The sequence below is a fragment of the Equus quagga genome, chromosome 1, assembly GCF_021613505.1.
Source record: "Equus quagga isolate Etosha38 chromosome 1, UCLA_HA_Equagga_1.0, whole genome shotgun sequence".
Classification (NCBI taxonomy): Eukaryota; Metazoa; Chordata; class Mammalia; order Perissodactyla; family Equidae; genus Equus; species Equus quagga.
Window position 1 is genome coordinate 35,535,686 of NC_060267.1, and position 27,416 is coordinate 35,563,101.

At 37.6% G+C, this 27,416-nt stretch overlaps 1 protein-coding gene across 6 annotated transcripts in view; it reads left to right on the forward strand.

The window, feature by feature from the left end:
• Positions 1-27,416, forward strand: part of SOX5 (SRY-box transcription factor 5) — a 952,037-nt gene that overhangs the window by 298,167 nt on the left and 626,454 nt on the right. For all 6 annotated transcript variants that reach the window (XM_046641348.1, XM_046641339.1, XM_046641321.1 and 3 more), the window contains one exon: positions 16,707-16,773. The gene's annotated coding sequence lies outside the window, so the exon portion shown is untranslated. The remainder of the gene's footprint in view (positions 1-16,706; positions 16,774-27,416) is intronic.

The window sequence follows — 27,416 nt, forward strand, 5'->3', positions numbered from 1 at the left end:
ATCTCTATGGAAGCTGAGACTAAAGAGAATAAATAATATTCACAGAGTTAGTTTTTAGGTATCAGAAATAAACTTTAGGCCCTTTCATTCCTAGTCTATCAAGCCATTCTGCTATTCTGCCGTATTATCGTTGCTAAATGGCATAGTCATATCAATCATAAAATGCACTGGAGAGTCCTTACTCCATGTGGGTTTATGTGTAGAGATGCTAGATAAGATCCTCAATAACTGACAATGTGTCTTTCGCTTCAAGGTGGAGTTTTTTTTTTTAATATTGTTTAGAATGTACAAGCAGTTAATGGTAAACCTCTCACCTATACTCTCTTTTGATTATATATCATTTTCAATTGGTCGGACTATATGTTTAAGAATTTTTTCCCAAGAGTTGAGTTTGTGGTTGAACTTATTAAATCTAAACCCTTCATATTAAATAAGTGAGAAGTAGGGGAAGCAGTCGCAAAACATAATCCTGGGGGATTTTCTTGTTTCATCCATTTGCAGAGTTTCCGCTGATTGTTCTAAACATGTGACTTGAAAACAGAAAAGTAAGCCTTGTCACTGAGCTTTAAAAAGAAACTAATTCTAGTGTGGCCATTTTCAACTGAAATTCGAGGAGAAGGAGCAGAGCCATCAGCCCCTCAAAATAATGGCTCCCTTCATCCTACTGGTCCATCTCAAAGCAAGAGCTTCAACGTGGGGCAGAGAGAGCCAGGGCTCGCTCTCTGCACATCTTATTGGCGTTCTTATTTGTTCTCTTAATCCTGTTGAAGCCTTGCACTTTAGGTCTATGGAAAAGCTCCTGATTTGAATTCTGCAAAAATACAGAATGCAAAATGAGGATGGGGTCCTTCAGTAGTCAGGTTTTGTTACTCAGTAGTTTGCTCCATTTTCAGTATAATTTTTTCTATTTACATCTTGTCAAGAAACAGGAAAGAACAACAGGTCAAAATCATGACTGTGTGCTTTTGCTATTGATATAACACTTATGTTTATTTGTATGGAAGTTACCAGGAGACCTCTGAAAATTGCAAAATTTGAGCTCTGTGTCAAGGCACAGTTCCTGTCTTTTACGGCGATGGAGAACTGATCTAAGCGGATTTATGCCTCCTGGGACAGATATTGCTTTGTTTTCTTTTGTTTTTATCATCTTCCAGTTTGAACCCTGATCCTAAGAGTGAAAGTTCAGTCCAACAATTTGTCCTTTTTCGTTCATTCCATCCTGTTCTCTCTTTCCTTCCTCAGCATTTCTCTCTCCCCAGCTGGGTGCACTTTTCTTGGGAATAAACAGTAGATGCTACTTACATTAACTCTGTGCTCTGGTACAATGTGTTTGGCTGTGCTCTCTGTGCAATGCTTCTGCAGTCATAAATTAATTAAAAGTAGACAGGAACCACAGAAAAAGCAAGTTCTCCCTTTTTCTCCCCTTCCCCCCTTTCTTTCTTTTTCTACGGGTAAATAGCTAGTTTCTTTGTTCCTGGCTGCACTATTTCATTTCTGCCATCATTGTCCTCATTGTTCTGTGAAACAGGAGGGGTCTGGGCCAGGAGCAGCAAGGTCTCAGCTAATGACGGGAAGTCTTTAAAGTTTGCGCTGCATTTCATCTTCTCTGTGGGAGTTTTAGGACGTATCCCGTGTTTGATCCCCACCGCGCAACTTTGCTTCTAGTTAATTAACAGATCCCCCATTACACACTCTCATCTAGAAACACACGGGAGGCCTATTGGGAGGTAATTCAAGGCCAATCTGAGTGATGGCAGGAATTAGAGAAATCAGTCGTTTTAGGGCTAATGTTCAGGAAATAAAGATGTCCCATTTTAGAGATCTCATTTGAAATTTTTGATTATTTTTCTTTTCTATTAAAAACAAAACAAAGCAAGGGAATTATTTTGTCCATATAACTTTACCGTGACTATTCAGGACAGTTTGAACTTAGAGCTCTTTATAACTGCCTGGAAGAAAAAAAAAAGGAATAAAAGAAAGACAGACAATATTATGAGATGTAGCAATGCTAACAAGAATTTTGTCTCCCTGTTATTGTGAGCAGTCTCTTTCCTGCCCAGCCTATTAGCCAGGTCACGACTGTCCACAGCCATTTTTTCAGGGCACATGAGGCAGAATAGCTGGCAGGGACATCTCGGTGGTGGCTCATTTTACAGTCAAGCCTCCATCATACTTTGTTCTTACATTGTTGCTTCTGTTCCAAGCGTATTGAAGTGGTTTACAAATAATAAATAATAACCTCAGTATTAGGATCCCAGCCCCTTCTAGCCTCTTTCCAGATGAACGTTGCAAAATGAAGCAAACTTGCCCAAAGTTAGAAGTTGACAAGTGAGTGTAAGAACAGAGCCCTCGTGTTTCAGTGACTGCTGTCCCAGGTCACAGGGAGCCCAGGTTTTGATGGCATTTGATAAGGGAATGCCTTGTTCAATTTCTTACCCTTCTACAGTTCCCCCAGCCCTATGAGCAATGACCCCTTTTATCTAATGAATCAGGAGCTACTCCTGCCTTGCAATTCTCAGTTCGACACTTGGCAATGAGAATCAAACCGGGGCTATTTAGTGCAGCAGTAAATGGCCCGCCACATTAGCCCCCTGGCATGCTAAGCTATTAGGTTGTTTTACTGTTGTTAAAGTTACATTTGTTAGGTGGAGTTGCTGCCCTTCTCCACAAACTCAGCAGTGCCTGAGACTGGTGGAGGCAGCACGTGTACAAAACGTGTGCCATCCAGGACCCAAACGGTCAGACAGTGTGGCTGCGCTGCAGACAGGAGCATTCTTCTGTCTGAAAAAGCAGGGGCATGGATTATTATGATTAAAAAAAAAAAGGAGACCACTGAACAATCATGGTTTTTGCACTTTGCTGTGACTAAACTAATTACATGGGCTCGATTAACCATTAATTTATAGCAGTTCTTAAGTGAACCACTAATTGTCATAGTGCCATAGAGAAGGAAGGCCAGGGGTGAGAGGCACTAAATAAGTTGGTGTGGCACGCCACAGACCCGCAGCCAGTGCTGCAACACCCACTGGAGCCGAGCAGAATCCTGAGGAATGGGGAGATTAACATGGAAATGAAGCAGAAATATTCAGAGTGCTTCAATGGTGGATGTGTGTGTGTGTGTGTGAGAGAGAGAGAGAGAGAGAGAGAGAGAGAGAATATTTCTGCAAAGAAAGGAAAATGCCAGTACTATATAGCTCCATGCAGGCAGCTTGCAGAGTTGAGTTGGCATTTGGTAACTTGGTAGCGGCTGCCAGTGTGTGTGTGGTGGGAGAAGAGGGAATAGACAACAAGAAAAACACATAGAGTTTAAAAAAAGATGTAAAATGATTCACTTCATGCCATATGGACAAAAATGTTGTCACAAAAATAAGGCCAAAAAATAGTGCCAGGTTAGACTTTTAGTTCAAAAACATATGTATAATCATCCCCATGAACATGAATTTTAATTAGTATTTTGATAGAGAGAAACCAGATATTTTTTTAACCTGCTCTGTTCTTGTTTTCTGTTCCTCTCCCAGTTTTAGCCTCCATTAAACATTCATATACTGTATGTTTTGTGTCTGTATGAGGAAAATGCCTTATCCCTGGATTGGTGGGAATGCAAACATCTTGGTTTTCTGTGGCATGCAAAATATCTTCCCAGTGGAGCTCACAAGCAGAAGCTTATCACTGGGAAATCTAGAGCTCTCTCTGAGCTCTGGGCACACCAGGAAGGAAGGAGGCCATATGCCTTTTCCCTTTGTCAATGGAGGCATCTGCATCCATTTGCTTACCCAGATCTACTCTTCACACCCATCCACATCTCATCTCTCTGGGATGCCTTTTAAAAGCGAAATAAATTTAGTATATATGCATATTACTATGTGACAGGGCAGTTTTAGAGAAAAATTGATACGATTGTGACTACAGAAACTTTTAAAAATGGAACATGTCACTTAGTGCTAAATAAACTTAAATGCTCTCATTTTACTTATTAGTTACACTCCACCTACTTCTCAAAAGGATTTGAGACGACTATACTCGTCAGAAGATGCTGTGCTGAATCATCTTCCCTTAGCAAAGCTCTTTCCCACCTTAAATGAGGTGCTTCGATTAATGCCCTGCATGTGATAATAAGCTGATGATATAACAAAATGCTTATATTAGCAATGATTTGGCTGCTTAGGGGGCTATCCACACTCTAGGGGTTTTTCTTCTCCCTAAAGGAATAGAGAGGAATCAGATATTTGAATTGAAAATGATACAAGTGAATAAAAACCCAGGTATTAAAAATCAACCAAATCTTGGTACAAAAGCATTAACCTATTTTCGTATTCTTTATTAGAATCCCTCAGTTTTCCTCTGAGCTTTAGCTGTATTTCAGCCTACTCCGAGGGCAAAGATAAAATCAACAATAGTCTTAGGAAAGGTAAATTTTATCGCCCTCTTGGGGTCTCTCAGTGATTTATCAGACTTTCTGTGTGTGTGTGTGTGAGGAAGGTTGGCCCTGAGCTAACATCTGTTGCCAATCTTCCTCCTTTTGCTTGAGGAAGATGGTCCCTAAGCTAACTTCTGTGCTAATCTTCCTCTATTTTGTATATGGGATGCCACCACAGCATGGCTTGATGAGCCATGTGTAGGTCTGTACCCCGGATCCGAACCTACAAACCCTGGGCCGCCAAAGCAGAGCACGCAAACTTAACCACTACACCACCAGGCCAGCCCCTAAGACTTGTTTATTTTTTGGCAAACACTAGCATAACCATTCCTTTTTTCTCTCCTCCTTCCTTTCTTCCCTGAGGAGCCTCTGGTCCCTTCAGTGAAGGTGGGATGCCACGTAGCCACTTGTTGAGTACACCCTCCAGATGCTGGCAGTTTTCTCTGGGCTTGTTGTGTGACCTCTACTCTTTCCTCAAGGCCATTAGCCATCATTCCTGTAATGGTTACAACAACAGAAGAGAATATGTTATTGAACACACAGTGACCTCAAGCCACAAACAGAGATCCATGTCCATCCATTACATTAGGACTGCAGCAAAGATGGTCTTGGCATTATCTGTAGACTGCCTTATTTTTGGAAGAGTGGAAAAAGCTACTGCTAAACACACTTGCCTGTCTTCAGAACTCCAACGCAGGCTTGTATTTTCTGGAAACTGTTCCCAAGCCTTTGTTGCAGACTTCTATTTGATCCAGTCGATTCATTCATTCATTCATTGAATCACTATTTTCAAGCCCCTGATATGAGTTCCAAATTTAAGGAAAGTTAAGGTTTGTTTATTGCTACAAAGATGTTTGCACATAGGAGAACATTTTTCTGGCTCTTAGGCTTTTAGAACTTTTAGTGGGTTTAGATCAGTTTAGGGTCTCCAAAAAAAGTTGTGAAATGAAGAAAAATTTAGAAAGTTCTAAAATGCATTTTCTCTCCCTTAATTTCAACCAAGACTATTTTGTAATTGCCTTACCCACAGAGCCCTATATTTAAGACTAGGAATAAATCTGAGCTCTAGGGAAAGCATCAAAGGTAATTCAGGCTTCCCGGTTCTACTTCTCTCCCATATCAGAAATGTGGGGGGCCGGCCCCGTGGCCCAGTGGTTAGGTTCGCAGGCTCCACTTCAGCAGCCCAGGAATTCACCGGTTCAGATCCTGGGCACGAACATGGCACTGCTCATCAAGCCATGCTGAGGTGGCGTCCCACATAGCACAACCAGAAGGACCTACGACTAGAATATACAACTGTGTACTGGGAGGCTTTGGGGAGAAGAAGAAGAAGAGAAAAAAAAGAAGACTGGCAACAGATGTTAGCTCAGGTGCCAGTCTATTAAAAAAAAAAAAAAAAGAACCACCACTTTAAAGAAAAAAAAAGAAATGTGGAGGCAGCTGATACAGCTCAAATAGATTAAGGCAACCTCCTTACCTACCAGTGGTTTTCCAAGAATCATAGGAGGATTTTTAACCATACTCATGCAGGTTGTTACTCGTAACATTATTTGCAATTGCAAACTATTGGAAATAAACTAAATCCCCATCCATAAAAGACTTGTTGAATAAATTAAAGTATACCTGTACAGTGAAGTATCATGTAGTTATAAAAAATAATGAGGAAGATCTCTATGCACTAATATGGAGACATTTCCAGGATACATTGTTGGGTGAAAATTTTTAAAAGCTTCAGAGAATATAGACAGTATGCCATCTTTTGCATTAAATGAAAGAAGGGCAAATAAGAATAAGTACATATATTTGCTTATTTATGCAAAAAGATATACGTGAAGGATAAGCCAGAATTAATGAAAATAATTACATGTGATGTGTAGGTGGGAATGAATAGAAGAGATAGGGCTGGAAATAAGTCTCCTCAGGGATACCTTTATATGTAGTTTGGCTTTTGGACCATGCAAATATCGTATGTATTAAAAATAAAATTTAATCAAGGGGGGAAAATATTTGTGATGTTAGATACTAACGTTAACATTGATGGAAAGCTAAATGGTCATCATTGCTGATGGTACTTCAAAATACTCTAGTAAGAACAAAGAGGAAGTGAGGGGGAAGCATTAAGAGATTGATACCTACTGAATTGTATATATTACTGGTACTTTCCCATTAAATTTAATTCTTAAATTTTGTTTTTTTAAATTTCTACAACTAATCAGAGTCCCCTCTCCCTTTTGCCTTTTGACAAGAGAGTAGAATAAATGAAGCTATTAATAGTTTTCTCTACTTTTGTAATAATTTGAGTCAATAATGTGATTTCATATCGTGTATTCTGGGGAGGGGCGGGGTACAGATTCAGTGCATATTCTTTGTCAGTTTCTAAGTCATTATAATTATTAAAAGCATACCGTATTATAGGAACTATTGCTTGCTTCCTGAACCATATTGTTTTTCTCTGTAATTTTTATTTACTGCACAACAATGCCAATAATGCACCATTTTCTAGTAATACATAACCTGCTCTCTGAAAGTGTGACATGCTTTTGAAGTTAACCCTTTTGGAGGGAAGAAAGTAGAAGCTATTAAAATTGTTGTAAGAAAATGAAATATGGCTATGAGAAGAAAGAAAGAAAAAAAGGTCTGATGATTGTTGATTTATTCAACTATGGGTTTTGCAATGGCCCAAAGTACTAAAGAAAGTTTTAAACTTATTCCTAGCTTCTGCCCTGGATGATTGCGATTCAGTGTGTTCCTATAGCTCTTTGAAAAAACAAAGATATGAAGATGTGTATCATTAAAAAATTGATTTGTATTGGCCTTACTTTAGGTAATGGGAATTTTTTTTTAATTTTTGGCAAACAAAAACCACAAAATGATTTAGGTGATGGGTAAGATATAGCTACACATCCATCCTCTTGATTTTTGATCCTGATGTTGCCATTACCTGAAGGAAGTAAAGGCAGAAGGATCATGAGTGTGTACTCATGAGGTTCACTTTCTTTATCTGCGTAGAATTTGTATGCAATTTAACAAAAATTTAATGGCACCTACTGTGTGTCTAACATTTGAGTAGTTCCTTTTACCCAATGACATTCTAATTAAATAGGCAAAATATCATAGAATTTCACACTGTGCAAGCAGTCTGAGAATTAAATGCACTGAGTAGATACTCAGCTAGAAGGGGATGAGAGTGATGTATAGAGTTAGTGCCCTGTGTATTTCTAAGGAGAATGAAAGGAATTTACTCAGCCTAAATAGCCTCGGTTAGGACAAAGTTTTAGCTATGAGATAAGTCAATGATCACAATATTAAAGAAAATTGTGCCATTCCACATCCCAGTGCTTTTCATCATGCAGTGACATAGTGGAAAAAATAATGAAGTGGAAACGTCAGTTCCTCATATCAAAAGCTATGAAATATAAGTGCTCCCAGCCAAAGAAGGCAAGATCTGGATTTTTTTTTTAAAAAATGTGGATATATAGAATAAATATGCAACCCTCCTGATAATGTTGGCTGATGAAATGAAATTCACCAACTGTAATTCTGGCACTGAGAGACACACATAGTGCCTGCATACGCGCACACACACGCACACGCACAGACCCTCAGCATATCCTTAATCATTTGCTATCTTATTTACATTTCATTTGCTAGAGTAAATTCTATCATTTGAACTTTTAAAAAATATATTTCAATATTACTTAGGGGAAAATAGGAAATAATGTGATTGGCTTTCAAATAGCTTATAACTGTTCAAATACTCTCAAGATAAATTATATTAAAAAAAAAAAAAAGAAACCCTGTTTCAGCTTCCAAAACATTCTAAATGGAGACTTAGCTCTAAGTAATGAAAATTGCTTTAGTTGTGCAGAGTGGCATTAAAAGCCTTGTCCACTAATTGAGTGAAGCGGTGCTGCTCAAGCAGCCTTGTCCCCTCATTAGATGATTTTGCGGGCACTGTTTGGCATCCTGCATTGCGGGGCTCAATCTAACAGTACTGCTGGTTCAAATTAATGGTAATTCATTATGACACACTATGTCCTTCCAGGGAAACAACAATGTGAAGCCTGTGGGACATCTGTCTGCCACGGGTACTTCTTGATCACATTCCTTCCCACTTTAGTTCAAGCAACCACTTTTGCGTGAACCTTCTAACTTTTTTAGCTTACTGGTCATTGGAGATGCAACTTGACTGAAGAATTGCATCCATTTCTTTTCCACTCATGTTATTGAGAGAAAGAGGGTGTCTAGCAATCCCAAGTCAGTCTGGAAAATGATGCCATGTTCTAAAGGAAGCAAACTGCATTCATGTGTATGTATGTGTGCCAGGACTTCTTTTGGAATGCAAATACCTCACCTGATCTACTCTTAGGGAATAATAATAGAAAATATTGAAAAAGAATGTTCAGATGTGTGATATACATCCAAAGAGAATGAAAGTTTTCTGACTATATGAGTTTGACTATTCGACACATTAAGGGGTAAACTTCACGTTTCTATGATGAGCGTTGCTGTTCAGAATTGTGCTTTTCTACTCCTATGAGCAGGCAGACTGTTATCACTGGGGAAAAGGTTTCAGCAGTGATGCAATTGGATACTTCCTCCTCCTAGCAACTCTACATTGTGTGTTTGTATCAATCAGTTCATTGTGTCGACTCGGATAATTTGTTCTGTCCATGTAAGAATGACTCAACTTTACTCATAAAGGGTGTCTAAATAATGTCTGGATGCAGATTTTCCACTGAAATCCTTAAATCATGCCGGCATGCCCATGAGTATAGAAAAGGTTGCGTATATTGACCAGTTGACTCCACAGTGTTGGAAGTGGTTGTGCTTAGTCAGTACGAGCTACAGGACAGTGGTAGCACCCACTGTGTCCCCAAGGCTGAGCCTAATCTCACTGTAGGACATCTACTCTGAGCAATCTGGGCCTGGTGGGATTTTAACAGCATTAAAAGCCTGCCTACCCACACCCAATTTATTGTCTGAAATTCCACAGTTAGATTCATTCCTTTGGGTTCTATTAAAAAAACTTTTTGTGACATAATCCAATTGCTTAGAATAGCTAATAGATTACGTTTAGTTATCAGTAATCATTTATTCATTTATCTAATGTTGATTTCTGTTAACCGTATCCCTTCATGAAATGTACTTTAACAAATTCTATCACTTCTGACTAGTGCCAATTGCCTCATTTCTCAAAATTATTGGATAAAATATGGATGTATCAGTTTTTACATAGTAGTTCTGAACATGTCTCAAGTGAATGCCTTTTTTCTTCACCAAATCTGTCCCATTCACATTTAGTCTTCACAATGTCAGGGACTAGCAACTCCGTCCTTCTATTTTTCTCACTTCAAACACCTGGGAGTCCTCCTTGACTCCTAGCTTTCACTCACACCTACATCCAATCCACTGGCAAATCCTATCTGCTAAAAATACATATTCTGAATTCATCACTGCCATTCCGGCTCAAGATAGCGTAAACTGTTGCCTGGAATATTGGAATGGACTCTACTTTCATACTTTTCAGTCTATTCTTAACATACCTCTGGAAATAAATGGGGGCATTTTTGGTTATCAAAAGGCTTGGGGATTTCTCCTGGCATTTGGTGGGCATAGTTTATGGATGCTAGATAGCCTGCCATGTGCTTGTTGGTCGGGACAAAAAGGAGTTGCCCAATAGCAACTCCATTAAGAAATACTGAGCCCACTAAAAACCTAAGTCACAGCATATCCCACTTCTGCTCAAACTCCTCCAATGGCTCCTGATTTTTCTGAGAACAAAAGCCAGTATTCTTATAGTATCCTACAAGGCCTTACGTAATTGTCCTTGTTCCTCCCTCACTTATCTGATCCCACTTCCTATTACTCTCTCCACTCACTGCCTACAGGCACTCTGAAAATAGTCATGCCACCATGCTATTCCCTCTGCCTGAAAAATTTTTTCCCCAATATATACATGTCTCACTCCCTCACCTCACTTGAATGTCCTCTTTTTCAGTTACCCTTCTTAAAATTGCAGGTTCTTCTCTCAGACTCTTATCTACATGCTGTTTGTCTCCAAAATATTTATCACCATCTAACACATGATGTTATATTCTTGTCTTTCTTCACTCACCACACTGTAAGCTGCGTGAGAGATTTTTATCTGTTTTGTTCCCTGTTATTGGTGAGAACAATCTCTGGCATATAATAGATCCTGAATGAGCAGTTTTTGAATGAATGAATTTAAACACATAACAACCTTAGGCTTTATGTTGCATTAAAGAAATGGAGATTTAAAAGCTGAGTGGCTAGTAGATTTGTCACACATAGCTAGTAAAGAGAAGAATTTGTGCATGTTCTCATGAATACATTTTTTCATTCATCCACCAGGTATTTATTAAACTCCAATTTCAATCGGGTACTGTTACTGTTCTAGATGCTAGAGGTAGAGCAATGAACAAAATAGGCAAGGTCATAAACTAGTCTTAGAGATGGTAACACTACGCAGGAAATAAAAAGAAGAAGGGGTAGTGACAGGTGGCAGGGGAGGCCTCCAATTCTTGTCTTTTTCCCACTGTAATCTGACTATCTCATTTCCATATTAGTAACAATTACTTTATTTGATATGTTAGGAAACAGTTGAAAAGAAAACAGGAAATTGATACATAGGTATATTTGGAAGAGGTCTGTGTGGTATATTGGAGAGAAAATGGATTTTGAAGTCAGGCAATCTTGGGTTCAAGTCCCAGCCCTGCCACTTGCTGACCATGTGACCGTGGGCAGCTAAGTTCAAATTGGTATCCTCCTTTGTTGAGTAAGAATGCACACTTCACAGGGTGGTTTTGAAGTAAAGAGCTGCTGTAGATAAGTTGTCTAACACTTAATAAAATAAGTCAATAAATGGTTTTTTGAAAAAGGACTTTTGGCTCCTACACAGGAAATGGACCTGGATGGGGTGCCCCAGTGGGTGTCTGTATGCTGGGGAGGAAGACCTGGTTATTATGAGGGCACTAGGTGCCAACTCAGAACCTTTGCAAAACCCTTTTTTCCACTCACTTAAATAGCAATATGCAATTTGTATGACAGTTTTGTTATTCTACTTAATAACCTTTTTATTATTATGAAAGCTATATAATTTATTGGAAAAATACTTAGAAAATAGAGATTAGCAAAAGAAGAAAGTAAGAAATTCTTAATTCTAAACATTGTAATATTTTGGCATTTATCCTTCGAGTCATTTTTGTATCAAGTGTATGTGTATTTCTTGGTTATATAAACTAAAATCCTTTTGTTATTAACCAAAATTAGTATTTTAGACCACTTGGACTCCTTCCTTTTTTATATTATCAAGAATGTTTAGATGAATATATTTGTGCCTAAACTTTGTTTTCAGAATTATTTCCTCAGGATATATTCTCAGAAATGAAACTACACATGATCACATGTAAGGTTGCTGGTATACATGATTGAAATATTTTTTCAAAAGATTTGAGGTACTTTCAACTTTGACTAGCCAGATATGAAAAGCCTCATTTTATCATACCTTTCCAGTATATGGTATTATAATAAAAACTTGTGCTAATATGACATAACCCATAATTGGATACTTCCACGTGTATACTAACCTACCACATGTAGGTCTCATGGAATGAGAGGTTGCCCAATATCCCTTGGAGAGTTAGGAAAGACTTCACTGAGAAGGTGTAATAATTGTGTTGACTCTTAAGGGAAGAGTAGGCAGACAAGAATGGCAGAACATGCTCAACTTGTCTCATGTGGAGGTTTTGAGACTGGAGCAATGAGAACAGCTAAAGAAGTATCATTATAGTCAAGGTAAGAGCAGAAAAAGAGAATAGAGGAGGGCAATAGCTATGGCAATGGAGAGAAAGGGACAGATTTAAGAGATGGGATGGGCACTATTCAATGACCAATTAGATATGGAGGAAGAGGGAAAGGAGTTTCCCTCCAGGCTTAGCCTAAGCACTTTTTATTTGAAGAGTTCTGTATTTCTATAAATCACCCATTTTTTTTTAACATCATCTGAGTTCAGTTAAATTAGAAAACCTGAATTACAGCAAACAAAGGTTGTCCTTATTTACGTAGTAGATATAGGTAGGCAACTATTGTTTTGTCTTCCAGCATTCTTTACCACTCCTCTTCTTCTAGAGAGAGCTTCCCCCTTCACCCCCTACACACATACACATCCTTTCCTTTGGGAGAACTGCTTCTTCATTCTCTGCCCACTACAAAGGCACATGATATAGTCCTGGCGAGTCATAGAACTTCACTCTGCTGGCCATTGTGAGTGATATAAAGAAAGAGCCCTAGTTTTCTCAATATGCATACAAAAATCTTCCCTTATGACATTTCACCTTCCCGTTGAATGGTAATTTACATTTAATTAAAATGCCTGTATATATTCTTGCTATGGTATGAAATTGTAATGAAAGTGATAAGGTGATCTAATATTGATTAACTACAGTTTGCCAGGCACTCTTGCACTTGACATGCATTAACTCATTTAATTCTGCTAAGGCAGAATTAAGGCATGCATTATTATAATTCCCATTTAACAGATGAGGAAAAGGAAGAACCAACACATTAAGTAACTTTTCAGTGGTCACACATAAATGCTAGAGCTTGGATAGACAAAAATTAACAAATTCTCAATAGAGGAAATCTGGCATTTTTACTCCTCCTCGTAAGGAACAGTACCAGCAAGTAAACATCTTTTCCATAAGGTTACACTTTACTTATAGTTACTCACAATTTCCTGGGAGCAAACTAAGATTATCGATCTTCTATTTTTTAATTTGATAATTATTTAATTAGCTTAGTAATCAACTGTGTTAATGCCTTATCTGTTTGGTGCTGATGATACTATGTTATGTATATCTGTTATGGATCATCTCACTTCATATTTTATCACTGGAAAGTTCTACTGTGCATGTATATAGGGGTGGAATTTCTGGTTTGCCAGATATTTAGGAATTGCCAAACTATTTTCCAAAGCACCTACAGCATTTCACATCTCACCAGCAATGTATGAGCTGAGCGTTCTAATTTCTCTACACCCTCACCAATACTTGTTATTATCTATCCTTTTTTAGAATAGCCATCTTAGTAGATGTGAAGGGGTATATCATTATGGCTTTGATTTGCATTTCCCAAATGTTGTTGAGCATCTTTCATGTGCTAATTGGCCATTTATGTATCTTCTCTGGTGAAAGAATTCAGATTCTTTGCCCGTTTTTTAATTACTTTGTTCGCGTTTTTATTGTAGAGTTATAAGAGTTCTTTATATATTCTGGATACAAATCCCTTATCAGATGTATGATTTGTAAATATTTTCTTCCATTTTATAGGTTTTCTTTTCATTTTCTTCATGGTATACTTTGAAGCACAAGGTTTTGTATTTTGGTGTAGTCCAATTTATTTTTTTCTTTTGTCACTTGTCTTATCTGGTGGTGTTTTATCTGAGAAAATATTGCCAAACTCAAGATTATGAATATTTATACTTTCTTCTAAGAGTTTTATAGTTCTAGCTCTTACACTTAGGTATGTGATCCATTCTGAGTTAATATTTTGTATGATATTGAGGTAGGGATCTAATTCCATCCTTTTGCATGTGGATATTTGATTGTACCAGAACCATTTTTTGAAAAGACTATTGTGTTCCAATTCTAATTCTCTGACATTAATTGTGTGTCCTACCATTCAAGTCAATCTGACAACTATCTGGAGTTGGCATCAGATCTCACAAGTTAAATGATAAGGTCCCCAACAATACTGCCCTTCCTTCAAAATCCAGCTTCAAGTGTGGTCTCCAGGCTATGGGCACTTCTGCCTGGCTTAACTGGCTGTAAGTTTGTGAGTTCTCACAACACTCCTTCAGGTTCAGTAGTTCACTAGGACAACTCACAGGACTCATGAAAGTGCTATATTTATGATTCAGGGATTCAAATGAACAGCTGGATGAAGGGGTACATAGGACAAGTCTGGAAGGGTCTTGAGTGCAGGAATTTCTGTCTTTGTGGATCAGGGTGTGCCACCCTTCTGGTCCATCAATATGTTCACCAACCAGGAAGCTCTCTGAGCCTTGTTGTTTAGAGTTTTTATTGAGGTTTTGTTACATAGGCATGATTGAGTAAATCATTGACCACGTGATTGAACATAGTCTCTAGCTCCTTCTCTCTCCCCAAAGGTCAGGGGTCAGTGGGAGGGGGAGGCTTCTGAAAGTTCCAGCCCTCGAATCACCTAGTTGCATTTTTCTGACAACCTTTCCCAACCTGGTGCTCTCTAGGAGGCTCTGTCATGAGTCATCTCATATCATAACAAAGGCACACTTATCACTCAGGTAATTCCAAGGGTTTTTTGAAGCTCTGTGCCAGGAACCAGGGACAAAGACTAGATCTATTTATTTATTTATTTACTTTTGGTGAGGAAGATTGGCCCTGAGCTAACCTCTGTGCCAGTCTTCCTCTGTTTTGTATATGGGACGCCACCACAACATGGCTTGTTGAGCAGTATGTAGGTCCTCACCTGGGATCTGAACCTCTGAACCCCATGCCGCCAAAGTGGAGCTCACAGACTTAACCACCACTCCTTGGGGCCGGCCCCTATTTATTTTTTGTCATACCACAACTTTTCTTTCCCCTATTGAATTGCCTTGTCAAGTGTGTGTAGGTTTTTTGTAGACACTCTTTATTAGGTTGAGGAAGTTCTTTTCTATTGCTAGTTTGTTGAGTGTTTTTGTCGTGAAAGGGTGTTGGATTTTGTCACCTGTTTTTCAGCATTTGTTGAGATGACTGTATGCTTTTGTCTTTTATTTTATTAGTATGATATATTATGTTCTTTGATATTTAGATGTTAAACCATCTTTGCATTCCTAGGATAAATCCCACTTGATCTTGTTGTATAATTTCTTTTACTATTTTGTATAGTTTAAAAAAATTTAGGTACTCCAGAAATCACCCAAAATTATTGAGGCTTTTAAAAATTAAAAGTGTAATATAAACTACTAATCAAAAGTTATACAAGTACCCTGGTCCTAGGTCACTTCTAAATCTCTGGCCCTATTATGTTAGACCAATATCCCAGAAGTGGAATTCTATTATCCAGAAAGTATCATTTTGAAGTCTTATTTAAAATACTGACCACATAATCTGGCTGATAATACAGATAATTCTATCACTCGAGAGCAGAAAATCTATACAATTTATATTTACACAATTTTAATAAGCATGTTGCGAGATCACAAAAATCATTAATAAGTGTTTAAACATCTTGAAACCATAGAACTTAATCATTTTGGGAACAAAAGCTTAAAAAATTGAGAATAGCTGATGCACTTCCCCTTATAAAAATTATTCTACATCCATAAATAAATAATACAATCATGATAAAATATTTGTATGTATTGAAAATTTTTTGGATGTTTGGATTCATGACTAGCCCGTAAAACCATTTTACAGATCAGGAAAACAAGCCTTCAAGAGTGTAGATAAATTTCCAAAGACGTATAGTTCTTCTGTGAGGGGACCAATGGTGAAACCCTGGTCTTTATGTCACTGGAGTCTGGCTCTGATAAAGTGACTGAGTATAAATACAGTGTTTCGGTTTTTATTTTGCTGGTTTTGTTGTTTTTAACCTAGAAATTATCCAGTGAGTTTATAAACCTTCTATTCTTATACAACTTATCCTAGTACAACCTAATACTTTGCTTTGATACTTCCTAGTCTGTACTTAATATATTGTCGTGCCCAATAGCATGTTTTCCATAGAGTACTGTAGCTGTAAGTAATGTTGCATTATAAGCATAGTTTAAGTTAACCATTATGGACTATAAAGATGGTTAAAACTGTTTCTCTCAATAAAACTAGGCCGAGGTGACCGTAGGCTACATACATACACATGCTTACATGACTGAATTAATAATATAAAGATCGTTTAAACTGATTCAATTGATGCAGCTCCAAAATAGCTGACTCACATTTTTACATCTCAACTGTCCTTATTATATCTTGACTATCATTTATAAAAGTTTGTCTTTCAATTGTTCATTCATTATTCATTCATCAACCATTAGCTGGCACAGTCCTATGAGTCTGACATTGTTGTGTGGCTATGAATCTTGTCTAGAAAAAATTTATTACAATGAAATTACTTAATATTCCTTCCATAGTTTCATAGTAGGAATTTTGGAACTTCAACTCTCTTTATCAAGTTTAATTTTTTTCACCTGAGTATTTTGGAAATACTTTGACTTCTTATTAATACTCTTCTTTCCTTTTTTTTTTTTCAGCATTGCAAGAAATAGATAATATCAAGGACATCAGGAGTGGGAGAGAGTGGACTGGGAGACTCAGCAGGTCAGGACACTTACATTATCTTTGCTGATCATTCTTTTGCCATCAATTCTAGAGTTCTCAAAATCTCTTGCCATGTGTTTATTTCTTGTATGTGCTTACTTGGTATGTTCTCAGTTTTGCAAATCATGACTAACATCTTTATATAAAAAGTCCAGCGTTTGGGTATTCTCTTTTTAGGATCTTAATGTGTCAAATCCTAACCACTAGCTCACCAGAGAGCATCTCTTCCTAGGATTTGAAGGTGAAAAAATAATTTGAAGAAATTTTCAGGAATAGAAGGAAATTTCTTACCTAAGAAGATATATAGGTACCCTGATTTCTATTCATCTTTATGTTGTATAAACTGTTTTGAAATGAAGATTTCTTATAACTTTTCCAGAATCAAAACCTTAAAACATATAAAATGTTATTAATTATGTCATTGTAGTGGGGAACACTTGGGTCATGAAAGTCAAGTTTTCTTTCATCTCTGTTATAGTCTCTGGGCTCAGGTACGCCTCTAAATGCTCTTGACAACCTTCAGAGTCAATCTGTTTGCTAACGCTAATTTTAACTACTGAATGTTGACTACCACGTGTAAGACAATTTCTGTGTAAATAGGAAGATTTCAACAGTCAAAGGGTCTACTATGAGCATTTGTAAGCCATTGTGGAAGGTGTAGTGTTAGTCACACTCCTTGGTAAACTGGAGCCATGCTGGCCTTTGGAGGCCCCATTGCCCTGAGTGTCACCATGAGTGACTGATGGCTTTGTATTCATCTCCTGCCTCAGAGAATTCTCCAAGTTGTCATAAATAGTGATGACAACTTTCACTACTATTGCTTGGTTATTTATGGAAGCTTGAGGATCCTCTCCCTCTCTGTTACTCCTCCAGTGTTACCATTTCTGCAACTCTCCTGGAGTTTGAGTTAGCTCCTCCAGGTCTCCTACGGAGCAACTACCAGTGGGTTTTTCAGTTTTCATCGCACAGAGAGATAAGTGCCTTTGTCCTTCAGTCTGATCACATCTCTTGAAGTCAAATGGCTTATTCAGAAAGGAGCTAAGCTTAAAGGTCTTCTGCCAGGATGCTTCAGGGGTTTAGTTATTTCTTAGCATTAGCATTAGGGCCTAGACAGATTATTATTGTTATGTGTCTTGAGAGAACACTACCCTCCGGCTTAAAGGAAAGATAATTTCAAGTGTGTCTTGATGCAATGCATATACTCAAATCTCTGTTCTTGGCTAAATTAGGTGAGTGTCCTATAAAAAGCTGTATTTATAATGATATGCCCAAGTAATTGGGTTTGTAAGTATGTCTGCACTGATTCTTGCAGGGTTGAGAACCACTTTGGCGTGAATCTTTCATAAAGAGTTTTCTTGTAGTAAGCATCCCCAAATTTTCAGTTTACAAATATCATTGAACTAAGCATTAAAAAGAAATAAATTGAAGCCAAAAGTGGTGGGTTTTCTTGGCAACCAGCCATTATGTAAATATTGACCTTAAACTGAATACAGTTGTTGTTTGAGTTTTGCATGTTTGGAAGCAAAAACCAAGAAGAAAGAGACAAACATCTCAGAGATCCCTATCGTCTTGAGAGATAGAAAAAGCCCTCAATCCAGTCCGCCAATTTTACAAACCGAAATGGCCTCCCAGTATTACATGAAATACTAGTAACAGAGGTAAATCTTGACATGATGCAGGCCTACTGCATTATGCTGCCTTGAAAGTTATGGAATACAAACAATTCTGCGCATAGCATTGTGTACAGATGTAAAAAATGGCATCATCATTTGCCATCTTCACCAATTTATAATTTGATAAAGATTATAATTGATACTATTTCACTTTACATTGTACTGATATTTGAAGAAATCAAGAACTTTAAGATTTTTCTTTTTGCTGTTGTTTCTCTGGAGAAGTTCCCTATTCAGCTGGATGAAATGAAAAGAGGATCATTCGTTCATTCATTTGTTCATTCATGCAACAGAAGTTCCTACCCTCCTGGAGCTTTCATTCTAGTGATGGAAGACATCAAGTGAAGATTTTAATATATATGTTAATGGGATCAGTACTAAGAATAAAATAAAGCAGAGTAAGTGAAGAATGATGGAAAACTTTCTGATACTGTGTCTAGGGAAGGACTTTCTGATAAGGAGAGAATGGAGCATAGACCTGAATGGAGTGAGAGAAGGAACCCTTTAGATATATAGATGAAGAGAGTTCTAGTCAGTGGGAAGGACAAGTATAAGGAGTGTGCTTGCTGTGTTGAAGGAGTGTCACGAAGGGCAGTGTGGCAGGAAGAGATTAAGGAGTGGAGAGTAAGAGAAGAAGATGGAGAGGGTGATGTGGTGTCTATCATATAAAGCCTGGTAGACCGAAGCAGGACCTTGACTATTGTCCTGAGTGAGATGGGAATCATTAAAGAGATTTTAGCCAATAAGGGCATCATATGGTTCACGTATTTTAAGGATCGCCTGAACTTATAGGTTGTGCAAAGCATTTTTAAAATTTCTCTTTATCCACAGACTATAAGTTATGAATGAAAATAGACTTAAATTAACAATGATCAGGGCAACATTATCTACTCAGTGTATTGACTAATGATTGTGTTCAAGAAGCTGATGTTAAATAGCACAGCTATTTTCTTTTCCATGTCCTTAATTTGCAGAATTCTTTTGAATTTGAATCGTGTTCTTTGGCTTTGTATAACAACTTATTGTTTTATAATAGGGACATTAATGACAATGACATGTATAATTTTCAAAAATTGTGTGTGTCCATTTAGTTTCTTTGCATAGCTGAATTTCCCTTTTGTTTGTCATTTATAATTTCACCCGAAACTACATAGCCTTGTAGAAGTCCACAAACAAATTGTGAATTTTATCTTCTATTTGTGAGGGAAGATGTTTGAAAATTGTTATGGTTTTATTATAATTATCACATGATCCATATGACTATTTGTTAGGAGGAAATGTGGAGTAGTTAAAAAAACCAATTTAATAGGAATTAGAGGGCGTGAATTCTGGAATGAGTTGGATGACTTGGGGTCTTTAAGCTGTATTTACCTGCCAAATGACCAACACTGCTTCTCCCATAAGGAGAAGCACACTGGTGGTGTTATCTCTGCAATTTTTTTACATGTGTTAAGCCAGTGTGCATATAGTAGGTGGTATATAGTATGTAGTATAGTAGATGGTAAATAATTATTGGTTGAATAAGAGCCACCTACATTAGAAGTGACCATTTTTAATATAAATGAGAAAATGAGGGATATTATTTCATGTAAATAACAGAGGAAAATGTCCCTATTTATTTTCAGAAAAGTTACCAGGTTAGAGAAGCTATTATTGATACCTGAAAGGAAAGGTTCTTTCTAAAATTATCATGTGAAAGAATCAAAGGGACTGTTGACAAAGGAATTTTGGAAGTTGGGATGCCTTCTATTAGCAGTCATGTGGCAACAGTTTCCAATTGCCTAATAACTGTTTACTAAAAATTTTTAAGACTTTTAAATCAAGACATTAAAAAACTATTTTAAAACTCTAACTAGGTATCTAAGCCAGATTTCCACTTTTTGGCTATTGGAATATTCATGCAACAAATATATGTTTATTCTTTTGTAAGCAAATATATAAAAATATGTGTTTATGAATATTTAATATGATTTTCCTGAAAATGCTTCTTTATTCTAAATTCTTTTCTTTTTAGTCTTAAGAGTAAGAATCAGTTTTATGACTAAATGGAAAAATAAGGAAGTTATTCTTTGACATTATTTTTGAAGGATAGAGCACGCCTACCTCAACTTCTCATACACATTTAAAATTGTTCTTGAATCTGGGGTGACTCACATCCTTTTCCGCCACAGATGGTGGAGGAGAATTCTCCTTCACCTGGAGAGGCCAGTCCTTCCACCCATGCTTAAACCTCACTGCCTCTGGAAGTTCTAGAAACTTTGATTCTTCACTCCAGCATCTTCAGTTTCTTGCCTGGAACCTTTAATGTTTAAACATGCTCGAGTTTCCCCATCTTAAAATAAATAAATAAATAAAAACTTTCCTTTGATCCTGCCTCCAGCTACCACTCCCTATATATACATATTTCCCGAAGGTCTTAACTTACTGTCTCCACCATCTTTCTTCCCTCTCACTCCTCAATTCTCTCCCACTTCTATCATGCCAAGTCTTGCTAAGGTCGTCAGTTACCTCCATCACACTAAACCTTAATGGTATTTTTTAGACATTATCTTATTTGGCCCTTGAGTTCATTCAACTGCATGGTTGACTCCCCATCCACCACCCCACTCTTTCTTTTTGAAAGACTTTCCTCCCTTTTCTTTTTTGCTGGCAGTGAATCTGTCTTATTCTCTACTATAGCCCTGAGATACCTTTCTAAGTGCTTTGCTCTTAGAATAAATTTGATTTTTAGATCCAAACCCAAATATTAGAATGTGAGATACAATGTCGTAAAGGCTACATTAGAGCTACAAGGTGGCATTCTATAAGGGTTCATAGAAAACAGAAAGAAAGTTTCTCTTTTTAAACAAGACATGCATGTGATTTTCCTAGCAGAGCTGTTGGAGGCTGGGAGGACTGATGAGTATGTATATAAGGTCCTGGTGTCTTAAGTGTCTCTTTGGACTTGGGTAAGTTTTGATGCAGCACAAGGTAGACAAAAGGGAAATAATGAGTGTAAAGTCTTGTTGGGCTCTTTACAACATCAAAAGACTTTACAATTCGAAGTCTGTAAAGAGGACTTTGAATCTTATGCTAGTGATTTGACTTAATGTTTTTTTTCCTTTTTCTCCCCAAAGCCCCCCAGTACATAGTTGTATATTCTTCGTTGTGGGTCCTTCTAGTTGTGGCATGTGGGACTCTGCCTCAGCGTGGTTTGATGAGCAGTGTCATGTCCACGCCCAGGATTGGAACCAACGAAACACTGGGCCGCCTGCAGCGGAGCACGAGAACTTAACCACTCGGCCACGAGGCCAGCCCCCAACTTAATCTTTTTGTTTGTTTAAGGAACATGGGTGGTGATTGGGTCTGTGCCTTGGATTAATTAATTAATATGGTGGTAGTATGAGGGTGATTGAAAGGGGAGAGGCTACAAGGGAAAGATAGAACACCAATGCAATCATTAAGCAGGAGATCAAGAAAATCGGGACCAATGTGGTAACACCTGGGGACAGATGGGGTAGAAGCAGGAATTCAAAGAAGGAATCAATAGGGCTTGACTTCCTAGAGCCATAGGGATGAATTTCAACCTTGAGTAACTGAAATAAAGGCCACAAAACTCATGGATATAGGAAATCAGAAAAAAAAAAATAGTTTGTTTTGATTTATTTACTTATGATTTTTATTGGTGGGGAACATGAATTGTTTTCAGAGTCTTTGCATCTGAGATGCCAGTGTTGATGTGTTGAAGAAGTATTCCATGCAGAGATTGTGCAACCTAGCAGGAGAGTTGAGGATGAAGCTGTCTGAACTTAAATTTGATAGCAAAAGTTGCCTCTTTGGTGCAAGCAGAGCAATCCAGGCTGAGGGAATACCCTGAAAGACCAAGAGTCTAAATGCCACGTGGGATTTTGAAGGAGACCAAATAGAATAGTCAAAATAAAAGAAATTCTGAAGTCTGAATTATGGTTCTGCTGCTTGAAAAGCTGTGTGGTCTTGAAGCAGACTTTGGTTTATTTATTCACTTGTTTATTTTTAATCTCTGTGCAGGTCCTGCCTGAGTGGTCTGCAAATAGTAAACACTAAATGCAGGCTTTCTTGGCTCGCTAGAATATAATCGTTTTTGGATTTTGGAATTTTTTTTCAAGTATTGAAAATCATTTAGGTGTTCATTCATTTGTTCTTTCATTTCATACATTTATTCATTTATTCATATATTCTTACTAAGTCTTAACCTGTGTCAGGCACTCTTTCAGTTATGCTGCCTGACTTGGTCTCCATCCCATTTTGGGCTAGAATTTTCATTGGTTCAACTTGGCATATTATTCTCAGTTAGTTGTAGGAAGAAGACTGATTGATTTAGATCTTGTCCATCTATGGGATCATGCCTTCCACATCTCAGACTAAGTGTCCTCTTCCTCACGTTGGTTGGAGTAGCTATAAAAGGAAATGGTGGAGAGTGTTGCTTTTACTTTTACAGTAACAGGAAATATCTTCATTATGCTGATTCCCTTTAGATGCTTGTAGTAAGATATTTAACTCACGAATGATTTAAATCATCCTCTTTAACAGTCGTTAAACACGCTGATGTTATAGAGATCTGACAAATACAACTATTACCATGTGACTACTGAGAAGTTTTTGGACGGAAGTGCCAGTTAGAAGAGGGGAGCCCTACCCCCGAATGCTGAATGAGTGCTTGCCTGGGGTGTTCCCAGGAACAGGAGCTGACACAGGTGTTCAGCACAGTTGCTTCCTGCTTCCCATCAAGAAGGATGGGGGGTTCTTAGCGCTGCTGGTTTGTGGCACTCAGCGTATTTGGCAAGCAGTCAGTCCTGGCTGTGGATTTCCCTGGGGAAAATAAAAGCCACAGGGAAGTCATCAGTGTGACCTTCTGCTGGGTAGTTGGCACACAGTTGCACCACAGGAAGGCTTTCAGTTGTCATTTGCTGAACGGGTAGATATCAGGTGCTGATGGAGGCTCCCCATTCAAGGTGGGAAGCGGAGAAGAAAAAAAAAATCCTGAGCAGAAGCTTACCAAATAATTCCCAGTCATGAAGCTTAACACCAGCTGATCTGCTGATAAAAGGGACCTTTTTGGGGGGTGAGGGGGTGGGGAGGAAGTTTCTTGGGTTCTGTAAGCACAATTATAAGCTTTCCTATTTAAGTCTGACCCATCATATTGAAGTGCTGTCACTAGTATCATTAGCAAGTAAAGTGTTGATAACATAGTCAAATGCACAGCAGAGTTCTGGCTCTTAAGTGTCTGGACAAACTCCCAATATTAGGAATAGAAGTCAAACTGCCATCACTTTTCCTGTGCTAACAGACGCCCTGCCATTAGCAGTCTGAAGGAAATTTTAATAAAATACATAACCCTGCTGTGTTGGTCTCAAAAGATAAATAAGCAACGCAGAAAAGAAGCTTTTGTTTAAAAGTAATTATTTAAACTATGCATTACAGGTAATTTTCTTTTACCAGTAAGGCAAATGCTATCAGAATTTCAATCATGATATGGTGGCACTTATCTGAATAATGTGATATTGTCATTTCCAAGAGTTAAAGCATCACTTTTTTTTCACTTATATCTGGAATGAGGGCAAATTGGATCCAGGTATCATGTGCATGTGTTTTACAGTTTATATTATATTTTTTTGGGTGAACAGTGTTGTATTCTTAGACAGATTTATGGAAATGTAACAAGCTGGTGATAGAGTTCTGGGAACTGCAGGTTGACTTCCAAACACAGATTAGAACAGGAGGGCAAAGAGCATCTTTTTCTTTTTCTTTTGCTGTCAGAAGGGAAATCACATTTCAGTCTTTTAAAAACTCTTTTAATAGGATGCTTGTACATAAACCACAGTCACAAGGGTGTAATAAATGTGTGCAAGTATCAGAGGAGCCAAAGCTTTGTTTGCCAAAAAGTAAAAATCTCAGAAAGCTTTTTAAGAATTTATTTGGAAACCATTAAAACCAGCACCTTTCCTTTCCTTCTTAATAGTGACACACTGGCCTGAAATCATTCATACAGTATTAGCTCTGGCCTTGCAGTCGGCAGAGTAAGAAATTGCCTGCGTCAATATGATATCGGGGCATCAGGAAGGCTTCTACTTCTAATTGCCATCCAGGGGGAGGTAAAGCAGCTTGTGCTTTGGAAGGAGGCAGACCTCAGTTCAAATCCTGCTCAAATCCTGACTCCTTTTTTCATGATGTATCACTTTAAGCAAGTTTTGCGTCTTCTCCAAGTCTTTGTTTTATCATATGTAACATAGGGATAATAATAAAGCCAATCTTGTATGATTGTATGAGGATGAAATGAGACAATGTATGTAAAACATTTAAGACGGTGTCTGGCACAGAGGAAGCACTCACGAAGTGTTTTTTTTTTTTTTTTTTTGAGGAAGATTAGCCCTGAGCTAACATCTGCTGCCAATCCTCCTCTTTTTTTTGCTGAGGAAGACTGGCCCTGAGCTCACATCCATCCCCATCTTCCTCTGCTTTATATGTGGGATGCCTACCACAGCATGGCTTGTCAAGCAGTGCCATGTCCGCACCCGGGATGCGAACTGGTGTTGTGAAATGTTCTTTTTTATTTTAATGAGATTTTAATACGATTTTGTAGGTTGATAAAACGTTACATGTTGACCATGGCACTAGGAGTTAGGAGGAATATGTTAATCAATATATATGGTCTCCACTTCAAAGCTAAAAAGTCTAATGCAAGACAGATATTTAAGCAGATAACTCAAGTACCGTGTGCCGCTTGTTGTAACATTGGTATGGGTCTTGGGGACACAAAGGAGGCAGGGTTTAATCTAGGCCATGGGAAAAATTACTGTAAAATCTTGGTTTGTTAAGCTTTCAAAGGGAAGATGCTAAGCTATATATTTCCACCCTGAGCTGTCTTGATCAAAGTGAACTATATTTTTCCAGGAGTGATTTTTTTTCCAGCAACTTGTTCTCTCTATTCTTCTTCCTTTTTTATATAAACCTTTTCTTTGATTGTTAGCATCATGTTTAGATGATATGTATAATCAGAGAGAAGAAGTAAACATACATTAACCACTCAAATGCTGCTCAGCATCTCTGCTGAAATGATTTGGGGAAAGAGCTGAAAACACAGGCTTTATTCTCATATGTTGCTGAAGGGAATGAAAATTGATACAAGTGTTTTGGACCGGAATTTGATGATATCTAACAAATGTACATATACACACCATTTGACCCCACAAGCCCATTTTTAGGAATTTATCCTGAAGACATACCTTCAACAATATGAAAATCATATGCCCAAGGTTATTCATTGTGGCATTGTTTATAATCGTAAAATATTCAAAATCATCTAAATGCTCATGCATAGGACGGTAGTTGAATACAGTCATGCATTGCTTAATCACAGGGATACGTTCTGAGAAATGCGTTGTTAGGCGATGTTGTCATTGTGGAAACATCATAGGGTGTACTCACACAAATCTAGATGGTACAGCCTACTACGCACTTAGGTCATATGGTACTAATCTTCTGGGACCACCATCATATATATGGTCTGTCATTAACTGAAACGTCGTTATGAGGCTCATGACTGTACCCTAACACACTACGGCATCTCCGCATAATAAGGTAACATGCAGCTATCAAAAGAACAAATGGATATAGAGTAATTTCCAGGCTATACTGCTAAGTGAAAAAAGTGCAGAAGAATAAAATCTAGAATGAAAGGGAAATAAGAAAATACACATCTATCTACTAATTGGAGCAAAAAATAGGAAAGATAACCAGAAACTCATGAAATTGGTTACTTACAGGATTGGGCTCAGTGAATGGAAATAGGATAGAAGGGGTGATGGGAGAGTGACACTTAATCTGAATGTTCTTTTTTTGATATAGTTCTGATTTTTGGAACTGTGTTAATGTTTCACATCCTCAGAAGTAAATATTTCATTAAAATGAATTAGGGTGTTCAGGGAGCCCCGCAATCAGAAACAAGAAATTATAGGTAAACTTAACTGTATTCATGTGACTTGCAAATGAAGGGGGTGGGGAAAAAAGAGCTAATTTAAGTAACATTGCCAAACAGTGTTTTGAATTTATACTCTAAGATTTAAAAAAAGAAACTATTGTTCTGTAATCAGAAAATTTGTTTTTCACATAATATGGATTAATGATTTTGTTTTTCATAGGGGTGAGAGTTAACATTTCTGAAACTGCTTTAAATGTATCCTAGGATTGTGGATCATGAGAACCATTTTCCTCACTATAAAAGAAATAAGGAGGGCTAGAATGAACCATGTGGTATTGAATTGGAATCTGAGGTATCAATATGAACTCACGGTGTGTGTGGATATACATATGAAGCATATATATCATAGATATACAGATATGCAGATATACAAATATAAACAGTTGTCAGTGTGTGTGTGTGTCCATTTATATATTCTCTGGTTGTATCTGCTGAGAGCACCTAGAAGCGATAATACCTAAATAGGGATGAGCACACCTAGTTCCTAGATCTTGTTTTCTAAATACCATTCTCCAATTAAAAAAACCAAGAAGCCCTGTAGAAATGAATGATTCTATGGCTAGAACAGGGAAAGTATATGATGAGAAACTGGGGTATCTTGTGGTGAAAGAAAGTAAGAAAGAATTAAAAATATATAGGGAAAATGTTGAAAGGACACAAGAGCCAATTTGAAGTGGCTCCCAATGGCCACATCTGGGACATTGAGCAAGAAAATAATGATAGTAATGGAGTATACTCAATATAGACCATGATGTTAAAAGGAAAGTTCTTTTATAGCAGTAGAATACAACTAATAACTATAGAAGGAATAATGGAAATAGAAAATCACTATTTGGTAAACAGGACAGTAATCATGTTTTCAAGCATGAATATTCATCACTGGATGCAAAATTATTGCTAAAAATATCATGATAAATAGGATGCTTGTATAGTGTTAAAATATCCCCTCTGAAAATGCTTATTAATTGCAAAAG